The sequence below is a fragment of the Marmota marmota genome, unplaced genomic scaffold (assembly GCF_001458135.2).
Source record: "Marmota marmota marmota unplaced genomic scaffold, marMar, whole genome shotgun sequence".
NCBI classification, from domain to species: Eukaryota; Metazoa; Chordata; class Mammalia; order Rodentia; family Sciuridae; genus Marmota; species Marmota marmota.
In genome coordinates, this window is record NW_026000174.1 from 31,795,913 (window position 1) to 31,812,893 (window position 16,981).

The 16,981-nt window shown below is 42.7% G+C and overlaps 1 protein-coding gene and 1 long non-coding RNA gene across 8 annotated transcripts in view; one reads left to right on the top strand and one right to left on the bottom strand.

Moving 5' to 3' along the window:
* E2f8 (E2F transcription factor 8) overlaps positions 1–903 on the bottom strand; it is a 17,592-nt gene extending 16,689 nt beyond the window's left edge. Inside the window, exon 1 of the mRNA XM_048788467.1 lies at positions 426–903. The gene's annotated coding sequence lies outside the window, so the exon portion shown is untranslated. The remainder of the gene's footprint in view (positions 1–425) is intronic.
* The window catches only part of LOC125612079, an 83,581-nt gene that overhangs the window by 36,311 nt on the left and 30,289 nt on the right, over positions 1–16,981 (top strand). The window lies entirely within an intron of this gene.

A 16,981-nucleotide genomic window follows, 5' to 3' on the forward strand; every position in this document is an offset into this window, starting at 1 on the left:
GGCACAGGAAGCTTGTGCGGGGCGGCGGGCGGGCAGAGAGAGTGTGACCGTCCTGGAGCAGTCAAACCCCGGATTTGAAATTAACCCGCTCCCGGCGCGAGCCGATCCCGCGGGCTGGGAGGCCGCTCCCCTCCCCCACGCCCGCTCTTCCCGGCCCCGGGCCCCGCGCGCCAATCCGAGCCTCACCACACCAGCCGCCTGCGAATCAGGGTGCAGGTACCGCCCTTTAGTCCTGCCTCCACGAAGAGTTGGGGGAAAAGTTCTGCAACTTTTTTTTTTTCTTTTCTTTTTTTGCATACACCCCTTACCCTTACTAAAATTGGTGAATGAAATTTGGCCTGCCCAGGATTCGCGGGCTGAGAATTGGGCACTGTGATCCCCAGATTGGGGCTATTTTACCCACCGCCTAGCCTGGGTCTGCTTACCTGCCCTCCGGAGCTCGTCGGGATCATTCACCTTTTAATACCAAGCATGCATTATTGGGCTGCCCAGCATCTATTCCACAACTTCCAGAAACTGGTGTGCGGAGGGAAAAGTTTGGCTACTGATACCAAAACTCGTTGGGCGCGGGCCTTGGCGCGTCCCGGAGAACTCAGGTGTGGGGAGAAGGAAGAGTAACACTGAAAACCCGCCAAGCCTGTCCGTGCCGTCCGGTGTCTTCCCTTTCAGCCTTCTACCCGCTTCTTCCTTTCTTCTCCTGTTGTCCTCCCTCGCTTTTTCCTCTTTTTTTCGGTTTCCGAGCCTTCGGCGGCATCAGCCTGGTATATTGTAAAGTTCCACAGTAACAGTGGAGTTAGGAGGCACTATAGTCCTAAGTCCTCATTTTGAAAAGGGGGAAACCGGGTTCCGAGCCTGTGCCTAGATTGTTTGCGCTCTCATTTTTTGCTCCACTCTTTTCTGCCTCTAAACGTTTCCTCTTTTCTGGGGACCCGGCTGCGGTTGCTGGACCACATGTGTTGCCCAACCACACCAAGATCAGGACGCCCAGCGGGGAGTGTTCGGTCTGGGCTTTTCCTCCTGTTCTGTAACCTTGCATATTGGTTATGGCTATAGGGGCCACGCTGTCCAAGTCCCATTGCTTACTTGTGTATCAATGAGTCACCCATTTCTGACTCTAAGTCCGAGACATTCTTACATTTTCCTAGACAAAATAAGAGCTTGGATGCTGTGATGCTGAGGCCAGGATTACTTAGCTGAAGCTACTGGCCACAGGCCTGGGGGCCTAGGTTATGAGGGTTGGCTTATCTTCCTGCGGAAGGCAGCCTCAACGGTGAGCTCAGTGGCCACCCAAAACTGTTAGCACCATCCTGAGCCTGTCTTCTAGGGACCATCCCTGGCAGGGGCACCCATTTTCAGGCAGGTTTTATTTTTGAACACACTTCAAAAACGACTTCAAAGGGGACTGGCTGCCTGCAGTTCTGGGATTTAAAAATATGGCTGGAGTCACTGGGCAGGTCCCAGTAAATATTGCAGTAAATATCAGGTTCTTGCTGTGGTTAGGTCTAATTCTTCTGGAGCAAAGTGAGACTATAAATGCATCCATGAAAGGTGAGCAGTTGGTGCTTCTGCTTTAGCCACTGCCTGCTAGATTACCTCTACCTGTCCCCAGTTAGTGCTTATAGCAGTGCTTGCATTCATCCCTGTTCAACCTACCCCAAGTTTTTATGCCACGGGACTCTAGTGGGCCATAAGCTCCCTTTAAAGGGACTTTTTAGAAGTAGCCAATTTGATGCCTGGTGTTTAGAAATAGAGGGCCACTCATGCTACAGATGTCTGAGTGTCAAGTACCTGTAAAGCATATAATGCAGGGAATAGCTCCTCTGGTGACATTTCTTAGATTGCATACTCAGGTGTTAAAGCATGGGTTATGACTCAGTCAGCAAAGCAGAGTATGGTAATAAATCTAAGGTCTCATGGGGAGTGACAGAGCTAGAACTTGAAGCCGAGTCTTTTTAACTCCTCAGAGCTTTCCACTGTACTGGGGGCTGGTCCTCACTTGCTTTGGTCCTCACAGCAGAATAGTTGTGCCCAATTTTATAAAGAAACTAGGCACAAAAGGTTAGCTATAGAACCATAATTAGAGTCCAGTCCTGCCTGCTCCCAGTTCATACATCCATTGAAAGTTCCCATGAGCCAGGAGCAGTGGTGCATGCTTGTAATCCCAGTGATTTAAGAGGCTGAGGAAGGATTGCAAGTTTGAGGCTAGTGTCAGCAATTTAGCAAGGTCCTAAGCAACTCAGCAAGACCCTGTCTCACGCTAAAAAATAAAAAGGGCTTGGGATGTGGCTCAGTCGTAAAAAGCCCCTTGGGTTCAATCCCCCATGCTATTACTACTACTGTTAATAATAATAATAAATAAAAAATGTTACCATGAAAGCAGTGTCAGTAATACCTTAGGCCAGCTTTTAACCTTTTAGCCCTTCCTCCAATCTAAAAAATAGAAAGGAGGGATATGTCATTTCTGCTCAATGACAGTTGTCATGACTATTTTGTCACATTAATCAAACTCACAGAACATGATGAAAAGCAGTCCTGTTGAGAGTGAAATGATATGTTTTGAAGGCTTAATGACCCTTTCATGTAAAGGTAATTTAGTAAAGAAAGCAATCTGAAACAATTCTACTCAAAACTGTACAAGTCCATCAATTTGAAATTCAGCATGAGTGTAAAAGAAAAGATATAACACTACCAAAACTGGATGTGATGTCCCAGTCCTATAATCCCAGTTACCTGGGAAGCTGAGGCAAAAGGATTGCCAAGTTCAAGGCCAGTCTGCACAACTAGGTGAGACCTCTCAAAGTCAAAGAGGACTGGGGATGTAGCTCTGTGATAAAGCACCTCTGGGTTCAATCCTCAATCCAGTAGGGCAAGAAAGACTACTGAAAACTTACGTTTACTGCACAAACAAGAATGAAGGACCATGGGACAGGCTTGAATTTGTTTTTATTTTCCCATTAAATATATTTTGCAGTTGTTAATTATATAATCCAAGGGAATATCTGTGTTTGGTTCTGTTCATCATGTTGTGTAATCCATGTCTCACTGAAGTTAGACCACTTTGTCCACTTTATGCTGCCACCCTTATGGGTTTCACAACTCAGGACTGATATGTTGTGTAACACCTTTAACACTAAATGAGATATTATGAAAAAAGATATCAAAGGTAGAGATGGGCATTATTTTAGGTGCCTAGATTCAAAGGTAACATTTGGGATTTCTGAACTATGTCCCTTTGCCTTATCTTCACAATGGGTATGGGGGAAAAAAAAGAAGGCAAGATCTTCCCCTATGATCAGGGCAGGATGAGGGGCCGTGAAAGAACTTGCTGTACTAGTGGGTTCCTAGGTCTTTCTGTCACTGCCCCTGCCTCCCAGGTGCTGCTTTCACTGGCTCTACTTCCTGACCCAGTGGGAAATTTGGGTTTGTGCTTCTTCTATAGCACGTGTTGGTACAGCCACGACAAAACAGCTGTCTAGAGCTTTAAATCACACAAATCCCCAGGTGCTGGGTTGGATTGCAGCTGCTCACAGTGAGATCTGAACTCTCCCTGGTCCTTTTAATAAGTTGGTTATTCTGCCTACAAATGAAAGGTGCTGGCTCCATTCTGGGCAGGGTTTTAAAGGGATGAATACACGCAAGAGACTGAGGAAGTGGGAGAGGCAGAGCTGGTCATGCTGACTGGAGCTAGGTTTGGTCAGAGCTTGTCCCAGGGTGTGTGAGATCCCCCAAAGTCTACTATACTTCCTGTGGGAAACTCCTGGTAGCCCTGGATAGATATTTGTAGGCAGGGACTCAGCTGTAGTCGCAACAGTTGCTGCCAGGTACTGAGCAATGACCCCTCCTAAATTTTTGAAATCCCTTGAGGATAATAGAATACAAAATATCGAGGGCCCTCTATAGAAGTTCAGTCCTCATTGTATTACTGTGCGCGTAATTTAAAAATGGTCATAAAGCTGAGGGTCATATAATCTAGTGCTTATCAACAGTTTGGAAGAACACTCTTTTCAAGTCCTGGGACATTAAAGAAGAGTAGATTCCTGGGAGTAAGTGTGGGAATTTGTTACCAAAAAAAAAAAGTCCTATTCAATGCTCAATGTAGGAATACTAAAATCTGTCAGATCAGTGATTGTTGCTCTTTGCTTAAAGCTTGGCAGTGAAAAGTTCTTGTCTGATCCCCTCCAGGCAGATTCCTCACATCCTGCTCCTCATGATAATGCTGTAAACACACTTCTGTTAGAGACACCTCCTACCTACACCTCTGAGCTCCCAGAGAGCAGGGAGAGGTATATCTTCATGTCTTGGTCTCCCAGAGGCCAGCCAGGTGCCTGGCCCAGAGCAGGGGCTTGATAGAATGTTGGTTGTTTAAAGTTCTACTCTAGAATGTTGTCCCACAAGCTGACAGGGTACTTTGTTTTTTAATCTCTTTATCTGCAGTTTCAAGTTCAATGCCCGACATATACATGATGCTCCATGATATTAGGAAAGTGAGCTCATAATCACTCCAGCGCATGGAGATTCCTCAGAAAACTGGGAATGGAACCCATTTGACCCAGCTGTCCCACTCCTTGGTTTATACCCAAAGGACTTAAAATCAGCATACTGTAGTGATGCAGCCACATCAATGTTTATAGCAGCTCAATTTACAATAGTTAGACTATGGAACCAACCTGAATGGATAAAGAAAATGTGGTATATATACTCAATGGAATATTACTTAGCTTTAAAGAAGAGTGAAATTATGGCATTTGCCAGTAAGTGGTTGGAGTTGGAGAATATCATGCTAAGTGAAATAAGCCAATCCCACAAAACCAAAGGCCGAATATTTTCTCTAATATGCGGATGCTAATTCACAATAAGGCTGGATGCACTATGGAAGAATAGCATTTCCTTAGATTAGGTAGAGGAAAGTGACTAGAGGGGAGGGGAGGGAATGTGGGGATAGGAAAGAGTAGAATGAAACAGACATTATTACTGTATGTATACATGTGACTGCATGACCAATGTGATTCTGCAACATGTACACTCAGAAAAATTAAATTATATTCCGTCTATATATATCAAAGTGCATAAACACATTCTACTGTTATGTATAACTAATTAAAACAAATTTAAAAAAATCTTTAAAATGGCAGGTTTTTCTTTTCCCCCTTAGCCAGATGACCGTTTTATTTATTCACATACTGAAAAATAGTATACTACATGTCTCCTGTGCTCTCCAGCCCTGAATTAGGCTCGGTACTTACAATGAGCAAGAAAGACAGAGTCCTTGCCTTTTGGGGGTTTGTAGTCAAGCACTAGAACGGTGCCTGGCAGAAAGCATCAGCTACTGTTATTATTTTTTCTATGTCCTGTGTCTGTAGTACTTTAAAAAAGTTTCTGTAATTTTCTCCCCTAGGAAGTTCTCTTTCCTTCTTTCAAGCCGTATGTATGGATCACTTGCTCTGAGTCTAGATGGCTACACATAAGCTAGAGACACGATGGCTGCCTCTGGGTTCCTGGCATCAAAGCCAACTCTTGGTTTACTCATGACCTTCTTTTCTTTTCCTCTCCCCATCCTCTTTTTCTTTTCCAGAGATATGGACTTCATTGGACAGATTATCTGCTTCTCTGAGTCCTCCAAGTGTGCCTCTTTGGATCTCTGGGGGCAGCCCCGTTTCTCCTTGAATGATCAGTCAGCATAATGGAGTGAAGCCTCAGCAGGCTTTCATAGGTCCCCGAGTTGAGCACTGGGATGACAGAACAGGCTTCTGATCGGCTGCCTTAGGCTGGGGCATCCCTTCCCCATAAAGTTACAGGCAGTTACCACACACTTCAAGAGCCCACTTTTCTCTAAACCTGAATGGGTTGCTTCCGGCTCCTTGGCACTTGTGAATAACCTGCTTAGATCATGGTTTTCAGGATCTGAATTGACTTAATATGCCCCACAATACCCATGTATTAATTATGGTAGAGTTTTACTACTCACTGTCCTACTTTGTCTTACAGTACAGAGATGGAACACGACCTATGTAAACTAGTGTGTTGACAAAGAGCTTTGCAAGAAAAGTTGACAGCTCTCCTCTCAGCCTTAATTGAAGATTTGCAATAAAATCCACAGCATTTATCAATTTGGAAATTGGCTGGAATAAATTTACCCACTTGTGGTTATAGTTATTAATGAATTGCAATTTTCCCATAAAATGGTTAGTTCTATAGTGCTTTTTAAGTAGTGCTAAGCTTTGTTCCAGTCTTTGAAATAAAAATGTATAACTGAATGCATTAAATAATGTATAATTGAAGTATGTGTGTGTGTGTGTGTGTGTGTGTGTGTGTGTTTGTATGTATTTATATATATAATCAGCAAAGATAAAGGTAATTGTTAAACCAAAATTTTTGGCTGCTAGTTAGCATCACTGTGATGGCAATGACGTATCTGCTTTATATTATTGATGGCTGTTTTTGGAGAAACTTATGGTCTGGAAAATGAAGAGGCACCTCTGGTCAGTCATCCTTCCTGGAACTAGGAAAGGATGTGGGCAACAGTTAGGACTTGGGGGTGAAACAGACCTTGCTTGTGAAAAGCCCATCTCATCATTAGGTCTGTGTAGCCTTAGGCAAATTATTTAACCCCTTTTCATCCCCTTTCCCTGCTCACTAAAAGGAGAATTAAAATACACACCGTGAAAGGTCCTCAGGAGGATTAGATGAGTTAATGGATGCAAAGTGCTTTGCACAATACTCAATTGCAGCTATTATTATTACATACAACATAATCCCAACCAATCCAGACATATATGTATCTGATTTTGTTTTTATTTTGCTTGTTTTAATCACTCCAGAGAAGTTTCCAATAGCCAAATCATGTTTAAGAACCTTTGTCCAGGAAATAGTTTCTTCCAACCATCTGCACCTGTGTCCTCCCCATCTCTCCCCACCTCCCACAGGCCCCTACTGCAAGCACAGCTGTGTTCAGTGCTCAGCTGTGGCGGGGATGCCCACTGTCTTTAGAAGCCTTGCGACTAGAGTTCTGCTTTACATATATATTTTTAAGGATTCCTTATTTGCTGTCTTGGTAAATACTGCTTTTCTTATCTCTGCTCCCAGAACACACAGATCTCTTCCTTGCTCAGTACAGGCCAGGCCGTAGAATTAGATTTGGTTAATACTTGCCAACTGGCTTAGAATCTGAAGACGGTGGCTCTAGCTCCTACTCTGGCACCTACTAGCTCTGCCGCTTGGGTGAGCCACTTAGTCTTGGAGCCATAGTTTTCTCCTCCATGAAAGGAGCTGGCAATAGTGACATAGACTTCACTTGGCTGGTGTGGACAACCAAGGCAACGTTTGTAAAACTTACAGTTTGAAAGTATTAACTGCTATTATAAAGAAACAGTCTTATTGATATGATGAAGTCTCTTGCCGGCTTCTGGGTTTCTTCTGAAGGAGCTGTGACTTTCTGTGTGATCTCAGACAAGTCACTCAACTCCTGTGCGCTGCATTCATTTCTCCTGTAACATGGGAGAATAGACTTGATTACTGATTCTCTGGGTGTTGTATAATTCTACACTAAGGCTGAACTTCCCTTGGAAACTAGGAAAAGAGTAGGGTTTGACGTTTAGCGAACTGGTATCAATCTCTTACTTCACAGTTTACTGTCTTTCTGTGTCTCTAGACCCTTAAAGGACTATCTCAGAGGGTTCAGGGTACTTTTGAAAACAGCCAGCAGTTTGGCTAAAGGGCTTTTGCTTGCAGTAAGATGTCAGCTGTGAGCAGAGCCCTGCAGTGATAGAAAATAGATCAAGCCAAGATTCAGGTCTATACTTTTCAAACTCCAAGGCTCATTGAGTAGAATCAGCTTGTTTTTGTATGTTGAATTTTTATTGATTAAATAGTAGTGCTCCAAGAGCTGGGGTGGTGTGTCTGTCCCCTTGGAGTGGGTTCTACTGCTCTCCAGGGGTAGCTGTAGCATTTCAGGCAGGCATGCCCCCTGGCGCCTGGCCCCAGCCAGTGATGTGCAGCTGTGTCAATAGCCCTTTGAAGTTCACTCACCAGCTGACTAGTCAGCAGCCCCCAGGATGTCACCACAACCTTTGTCACAGGAAATCAAGAAAGGCATGTGGAAGCTAGCTTTGCTGGAGGCGGGGGGCGGGGGGAATTATGAATCCTTAATGAAAACATGGAAGAAATGCACCCAAATTCACAGTGTGATTCCATCTGGGATTGTTGCTCACCACTCTCCCACCTCTGGCTCCACATCAACACAGTAGGCTGGTTTCTTTTATCCTGACCAGAAAAGCTCTTCTGCAAGGCTTCATCATGGCCAGAGGCCGTTGGTGGTGCTACAAGATTCTAGAGGAGCTTCTGAGTCATTAAAGCATGAATTTTAGTGCAAGTATTTTTTATTTTTTATTTTTGTATTCTACAGTTTAGGGCACTGGTTTTATTTTCTTTTGTTCTCCCAAGATTTCCTGAGACATCCCTGTGTGTGGGAGGCACTCTACAAGTACTTCACACTAGCATTGTGCTGGCTCATGAGTCTTTACAACATCCCTGAGAAGTCTGATATTTTTACCCTATTTTTTTTTTTTTTGCAAAGGTGGAAATAAGAGCACTGGGAGGGTGGAGCTTGCTGAGAGTAACAGCTGGGAGGGGACCCCTTGCTGTCTACTGTCCACAGTCTGACTCAAGCCTGTGTTCAGAATGCCTACCTTGAGATGCCTTCCACTCCATGGAGAACCTTGTTTGGATTTTGTCTCAGATTACTGGGAATCAGAGTCTCTGATTGACCACATGACTCCTTCTTTGCCACTCAAGTTCAAAATTTGTTTCTCAAGCTGTCCTTAAAGCTCCTTTCCAGGCTTGTCTATCACTTCTTGCAATAATTAATTGCCTTGGCTTTGCTGACTTCAGCATCTTCACTTATGACATGTCCTTTGCCTAAAATGTTACACGCCTTCACACCCAAACCTCCCCTATTAAAATTCTCTTCTATTAAGGATCTCCAGTTGCCTTGTAAAAATGATCCCCCTCAAGCATTTTGTAACACTTAAACAGTAGACTAACATATTACTTCACTGTATTTATTTGTATGCCAAGACAAAAACAAATAGTAAAAAATAAATCTCTTATTGAGAGTTTACTATGTCCCAGTGTTTTTTTAATTGTTCTTTTTAGATACACATGACAGTTCAGCATATTTTGACATATTATATATATGGAGTATAAGTTAGTCTAATTAGGATCCCATTCTTGCCATTGTACAAAATGTAGAGTTTTGCTGGTCATGCATTCATACATGAATATAGGAAGTTATGTCCAATCAGACAGTGTTCTTGGTGCTATTAAAAGTAATTCTTTTAAGCCTTGCAACAACCCTGGATGGTAGTTGATATTATGTCTTAATGACAGAGGTGAGGAAATCTAGGCACATGTAGTTGAACTAACTTGTCAAATAATTAGTGATGGACCCAGTATTCAAATCTAAGCAGTCTGCTTCCAGCACCCAGGTTTCCATGATAGCCACCTCTCCATAATTTTTTTTTCCCCACTTAGGAGGTCCTGGCAGGCTCATAGGCATACTCTTAAAAGAGCTACTTCATGGCTTCATGGACTTATAGATTTAGTAATGTGCATCAGGCAATTTGGGATATTGGGACAAATGGATAAGACTATAACCAAGAGGATATATAGGCATGCCAGTCAACCAGAGATGCTCTTCAGCAACTTGCACCTGACATATTGGTGAGCCAGTATAACCAGCTTCCAAGTGCTGATGTTTCCAGATGACAGGTGCTGTGTAAAAATGAAGCATGTTTTCCATGTCCCATAAAATGTAACTTCATTACCCAGTAGTCAGACTATGGGCCTGGGACTCCTGTAATGCTCCACCTTTGGCATGAAATGATTACCTGGTTAATAATCCTAATCGGTCTAGTGCACGCACCCTATGTTTATCACTCCTGTCTTATAATTAATTTTTATATTTTCCTTAACTTTACAACTCAATCTGTGCACCAGAGTGACTGCAAACCCATATTTATCTAATTTAGCAAACATTTGCATGCACTGCAATTAGACTCACATGTTGTGTGATCAACGTCCTTTGCTAATTGCATAATTCCTTTTGAGTTTAATCATCAGATGGCATCCTTCATTTTTTTTTTTAAATGACTATGTGGTTTGCTATTGGTTGTGAATTGCTTGTGGAATCTCAGGTTGAGACATTTACAGTCACAGAACCAGAGATATGGCTAGAGACAAAGACAAGTGAAAAATCATCTTCCTTGTGTACAGGTGTGAAGAAGCAGGCCCAAGGACATTAAGGGACTTGCCTATTCACGAAGCCATTATTAACAGTTCCTGAAGATGTGAAAGAATGAACACATCTGCAAAGAATATCACCCAGACCATCTCAGCCTAGAAATTCCATGAATAATTCAAGCCGGTTCTGACAAATAACAATGAGCTTGAGTCTGGACAAGATTAGTCTGAGCCTAAAAGAAATCAGGTGACGGGCAAGGAAGACTCTTAGGATATTCTGAAATCATAGCCCTTAGCAATTGCTTTTTAGCTTCAGGCTGCTTATTGCCAGCAGATGTGTCATTATAAGGAAGAATGCTTCTTATATAGTTTTCTCTTCCTTCTGCCTCTTTTTGTAAAACTTTTTGTTTCTTTATAAAGCTAGATTAGAAGAGAGTAGAGGCTTCATTCAGGAATTAAGGTTTAGCATGGAAAACAGTATTTGAACTAAAAGAAAATTCCAAGATCTTCTAGTTTACTCAGGTTTTTTTTTTTTTTCTTTTTCTTTTTTTTAACAATGAAGATCAGAAGGCTGTATCTGAAGTCACATAGTTGTTTAGTTGCAGATCTGGGACTGAAATCAGTGCCCTTGACTTACAGTCCATATTTTTCTCACCACAGTGCTTTGCTAATGGAGAGACCAAGTGGCCAAGGTGTTCCTCCTCTCCTGTGTGTGACGTGGTACCTCACATAGTGCCCTGGAGTGTCCAGTCTTAGGCTAGAGGTATTAGGGATACAGACACTCAGACATGGATGTAGGCAGGGATTAGTGAGCCAGAGAAGGGGGATTTGCCAAGACGGAGGAGACCCCACTCCCCAGTGTGGAGATTTTGAACTCAGGATTTAAGAGAAGGCAGAGGAGCCCAGCATAGTGCCTGGCCCTTGGAAGGGATGCTACTGATAGTTACTGGATGAACTTGGGCACTGGCAAAGGGCTGAGGATGGGGTGATGAGGTCAGAAAGATAAGGACGGACTAGCTATTCCTACTTGCAGTTTCTTTGCTTGGAAGGGGCAAGGAATCATGAAAGTTCCCTCATAATGACATCATCTTCTCATCTACCCACGAAGAAGGATGTGATCACTAATGTGGAAGCACTGAGAATTGCCATGGCCAGAAAATATGGTCCAGTGGTGTGTTTGGAAAGAAGTGGAAAGTAGATGTTAGCCTCTGCCACATTTGCTGAGCTGGAAACCTTCCCACTGCCGCTGGCAGTAATAGCTGTGCCCTGCTCTCTTAGACCATAGCAGCCAGGGCAGACCTCTGCCATGGTGTTTGCCATCCTCCATCAGATACACCCTCTGTATCTCCTGACTCCTAACACAGTATCTCGGAAATGTACTCAATAAATGGGTAGGGAATGAATGAAAACCTGTTGAATATATTGTTCAGCTCTCACCAAGTCTGCAGTGTGAGATAACATATGGAATGGACAAAATAGTATTAAAAATATTTTTAATAGCCTATTTTGACAGACCAAAACAGTAGGATTAAATTTATCTAGTGGAAATATAATACAAAGCCTGCTTTTTTTTTTAATTTTAATTACCCAAACCAAAAGTGAGTGAAATTTGAAGGGATACAGTCTGCTTTAAAAAGCCAGTAGGGGTAGGTCTTAGTAGGTCATAAGCTCAACGTGAAATACAATTTTTCATGTAGCTGCTAAAATGGGATCGGGCTCCATAAGTAGAAGCCAGAGTCACATCAATGCCAGTGATGCTCTCTGTAGTTTTGGGCAGGGTCAGGTCATGTCTGGGGCATGATGTTCAGTTGAGTTCTGTTAATAGCTATACTTTACCCTGGATCCAGCACTTGAGTTTACATAGTATTTTCCTGGCACTACTCTGTTACATTGTCCTAATAAGATTGACTTGCTCAAGGTCTCCCAGCCAGTGAGTGGTGGAGCTCAGCCTCTGACCCCTTGTTCATACTTTTTGCCACATCATGCTCTCTTTATGCAGACTAGAGCCCCTGCTGGCAGCATCTAAAAGCAAGGCCTGCGTGACGCTTGTCAAACACTGTCAACAGTGGACACGCTCAGATGGGCACCTCACCATCAGCCAGTCTGACAGTTATGGTTCAGAAACCGCCTTTCTTAACTTGAGGGTGTGCGTGGGGAGCTTTGATGGGCAAGCTCGCATCCACAAGCACAGTGACCCTGGCTTGTTTCAGAACTGACAACAGACGAACATTGATCACCACTTCACTTCTGAGCCCAGGAAAGGACAGACCTCCAATCTCAAGTCTTTTGACACTTTGGAAAGGATTTGTGAGCTGGGGCTCTTAAGTGGGAAAGAGCTAACATTTTCCAGGTGTCTATTAAGTCCCTGGCTCAAGATAGTTTACTTTTATTTAAGTTAAAAGTTGTAGCATAGGACCTGTCTCTGTAGCCTCACTGTCTGTCCTGGTCACCAGTGACTCCAACCCTGGCATTGGGTTGTCATAATTTTCTGCTACATCCATAAGTTCTCTACAAGTGGTCTTATCCATATTTTCAAAAAGAACTGTGAGGCAGGTAGGGCAGGGATTTCACAATGAGGCACAAAATTGTGTGTCCATCCAGCCAGCCAACCATCTTTCATCCATTCATCAGCTATTTATTAAGATGATTCTGTGTTCTAGGAATTGTGAAATGCACCTAGAAGCAAAAATGTCTCGAAAGCTTTTTGGGGAATTGTATAAGATCAGAGGGGTAAAGGAGGCACCAGAGTTGCAGCTTTTTTTAGTGGGAAGGCCACAGATTCATATGATGGGGGCGTCATGGCAGATTCTGACCAGTAGGTGGCACTCGGGGTCCCAGGAGTCAAGAGTCCTTCCAAGCCAAGCTTTCATTTCATATTCATTATTGTGCTTAAAATCAAATTCTAAGACATATTGAAAGGCTGTATTCAATTTGATTTTAATTCCATTTATTTGCCATTAATTGTTCCATGCTCTTCTAAAAATGGTCAAATTAAATCTAGTTGGGTCACAGCTTCCTGGATAAGTGAAAGACCCGTCCAGGAAATTAGACCCTAACTAACTTAGCACCTCTGGTGATTTGTTAGGCTTTGGATTCCTTTCTTAGGAACCTATTGGGAAACGATCTGGAAGGATACTCACTGTAATGTTAGTTGTGATATTTTCCAGTGGTGGAAATACAGATGATTTTAAAAAATTGTTTTATACTCGTCTTGGCTTTAGTTGTTGTTATGATGACATGCTTTACTTAGCTTGTTTCATTGAAGTTTTACCTACAAATGGAAAAGTACACAAATATTATGTAAATAGCTTGTTGAATTTTTATAAATTCGTGCGTGTGTATAATCATCACCCAGATCAAGATACAGAATATTACCAAAACCCCAGAAAGTTCCCTCATGTGCCTTCCCAATGACACTCACCCCATATTATGACGTATATTACCATAGATTAGCTTTGACTATTTTTAAACTTAAAGTATACGGAATCATACAGGATGTTCTTCTTTGTGTCTGCGCTCTGGCTCAATATTATTTATATAAGTTGATGAATACAAATACACGAAAACTAACCAAGATGTAATGTGGTTATGTATATTAGAGTCTGTTCTTTTTAATTGATGTATGGTATTCCGTTATGTGAATATATTGCAAATAGGTGTTTTTTAATTGTAAAAAAATTACTAAAAGTGATTAAATATATGGAAACTGTTCCATATTGGTGGTCAAGGAGACATTTCAACAGCAAGACAAACCTCTCAGGAGACATCAAATAGATTGCCACACAGGAATTGGGCTCAGAATCACAGAGTCTTTGAGAAAAGGAGTAATGAGAGTGATGAGGGGTCAAGTGTTCTAGTTTCTAGCTCTCCAACTGGTTGTGTACTTTTGGAGCAAGTTATTGAAGTTCCTTATTCTCAGTAAGTCCCAGTTTCTTATCTGTAAAACATATAAAGTTGCCATAATTAGGAGAAAAAAGAGAAGAAGAAATAAAAACCCAAGATACCTAGTTAAATTTTAATTTCAGATACACAGGGAGTTAATATCTTAGTATAAGTATATCCTGAGTCTTACACAGGACATACTCATACTGAAAAATTACTCACTGTTTTTTGCAATTCAAATGTAATGGCATTTATGGGCAACTTAAAAGCAAATATCACCCTTGCTTGCATGATAGCACAATTGCTTGTGAGAGAGTGTTTGTAGGTAAAACAGTATGTGCAGATGAAAAAAAAAATGGAGAGAGCCAGAAAATCAGGGGAAGGACCCTGGGTTTGGAGCTAAGTCCTGTGAGCCCCACCAGGACACACAGGACTTAGCAGGGTAGTGGATACAAGGTCTTGTATCCACTACCACAACCCCAGTGCCCAACTCCGAGGATGACTCCCAGACAAACTTGCACATATCTGTTGAATGGCAGTGGAACTGGTTCCCTGATGGGGCACTTACCTGCTTCTGACCTTAGGTAAGCTATTTAGTCACTCTATTTCTGTTTGCTTACTGCATTCATTCAACAAGTCATGCAGGGGCCTACTTTTGTGCCAGGTGTTGGGAAGAGGCTTGGTGAGCTGGGTTTCAGCCCTCCTGGAGTTTGTTATTATAAAAACGGCAGAGAGAAACTGAACAAGTAAGCAAATAAATAAGTCATTCCTAGTAATGACGAGTGCAATGGTGGAAATAAATAGCACGTGGTAATAGAGAAGCTCAGTTGTGCTAGATGATGGGGTGACTGGGAAAGGTCACTCTAAGGAGGTGACCCCAAGAAGGGCAAGGAGTCCTCCCCATAAGGAGCCCAGGGAACAGTGTTTGGGGCAGAAGAAAAGCAGGTTTTCTTCCCTGAAAACTAAATGTGAGACAACACACTCCCATAAGTTAAAAGGAAGAAAATTGATTTGTGAAATTTTCATGTTTCCACAAGTAAAACAGAGCACAAACTTTTCTCATGGTGCTTCAACTCCAGTCTCCTGATGACCTGGAAACGTGGGACCATTTGATTCTTTGGGTTCAGTGCAGTTCTGCTCAGAGCACAGCCTGTGGGCCCAGTAGTTCCCACTGTCCTTGGGGAGGTCAGTGCAAACGTCCCAGTGCATTCTGTATTCTGTAATGTTTTCCCGACTTTGTGTGTCTGTTATCAATCTCAATGGACCACACACACAAAAATACCCACTGTCCTTTGCCACAGATAGATTGAGAGGTTTTGGCATAGTGGCTTTAAACTGAGAACAAGCTTGACTACATTGCAGTTAAGTCTCTTTCTAGCTGGTTAACCCTAATTAAGTTGCATAATCTCTCTGTGCTTTGATACCTGTACCTATGAAATGGACCTAAAAGCCCATCAAAGCCACCTGTTAAGTCTTTGTGATTCCAGTGAGGTAACCTATGTAAAACACCTAACACAGTGATACAAAAATGTTAATTCCCCCTATTATTATTACTAGTGTCATTCATTCCATCAATAAACATTTATTGAGTGCCTACTATGTGCTAGGATTTCTTATTGGAATAGCAGATACAATAAAAAACCCACAAGACCCAACCTCCCCCTAGTTTTCATGGGGGCAGGGAGAGCAATAAATGAACAAGCAAAATAACTAATCTATCAGATGGTGATAATTGCTATGGAGACAAAACTTAGGAGGGGGAGGGTTAGGGTTAAATGAGTGGGGATGGGCCTCCCTAAGAAGAGAGGAAAGAAGTGAGAGAGGGAGTCAATCAGATGTCTGGAGAGTGTTCTGGGTGGTTTAGACAGCACATGCAAAGGCCCTAAGGTGGGACTGTCCCCAGCCTTCAGTGTTCAAGGGAACAGGAAGAAGGTCAGTGTGTCAGAAATCTAGAGGGGGAAGGGAGGCAGGAGTAGAGTTAGAATAGGAGAAGGGGCTCTGTCCTTTGGCCATGCCCAGAACTATGGGTTCAGCAGACCCCTGAAAAAGGCTTGATCTTGATGGCGCTTCCTCTCTGGAGGTAGCAGGGCCTTGAGTCTGAGGCCTGGGTCTGGTTTTGTGCTGTTCCCCACCCCAAACCCACATGTAGGGTCATTAACTGTCCTGCTGTAGTGCTTAACCTGCGTGCACAGTAGTACTTCTATATAGGGCCCACCTGAGCTTCAGATGGATGGGCTTCAGCTAAAATAGGATCAGTTCAGTAAAACAGTCTCCATTTCTGCCACCTGTGCTTTTCTTACAGTGCTGTGGATGGAGCAGTTCTCCACTGCTCAGCTCTACCCAAGCCCACACCTGGGCCTCTCAGTGTACACGGGCTGCTTCTTTCTTTATGTGTCCACAGTGGATCTGAATTTTTCGTGGTTTCTGAATTTGTGAATTCATCTACTTACTAAAGTTTATTTGTAACCCCTAAATTAATACAGTCATTTTTGGACATGAGAAGAGTAGGACAATTCAGATCACCTGTCTGTATATTCCCAGCTAAGGCAAATCCAGGTGGCGTTCTGTGTTCTTGTTTCAGTTACATCGAAAGCCAGTGTCCTCGTGGTCTATGTAGTACCATATTTTTGGCATTTTGTGCTTTCTTTCTTTCTTTTTTTTTTTTAATTTTAATTTTTTATTGTTGGTTGTTCAAAACATTACAAATTTCTTGACATATCATATTCCACACTTTGATTCAAGTGGGTTATGAACTCCCACCTTCACCCCATACACAGATTGCAGAATCACATCAGTTACACATCCATTGATTTACATATTGCCATACTAGTGTCTGTTGTGCTCCGCTGCCTTTCCCATCCTC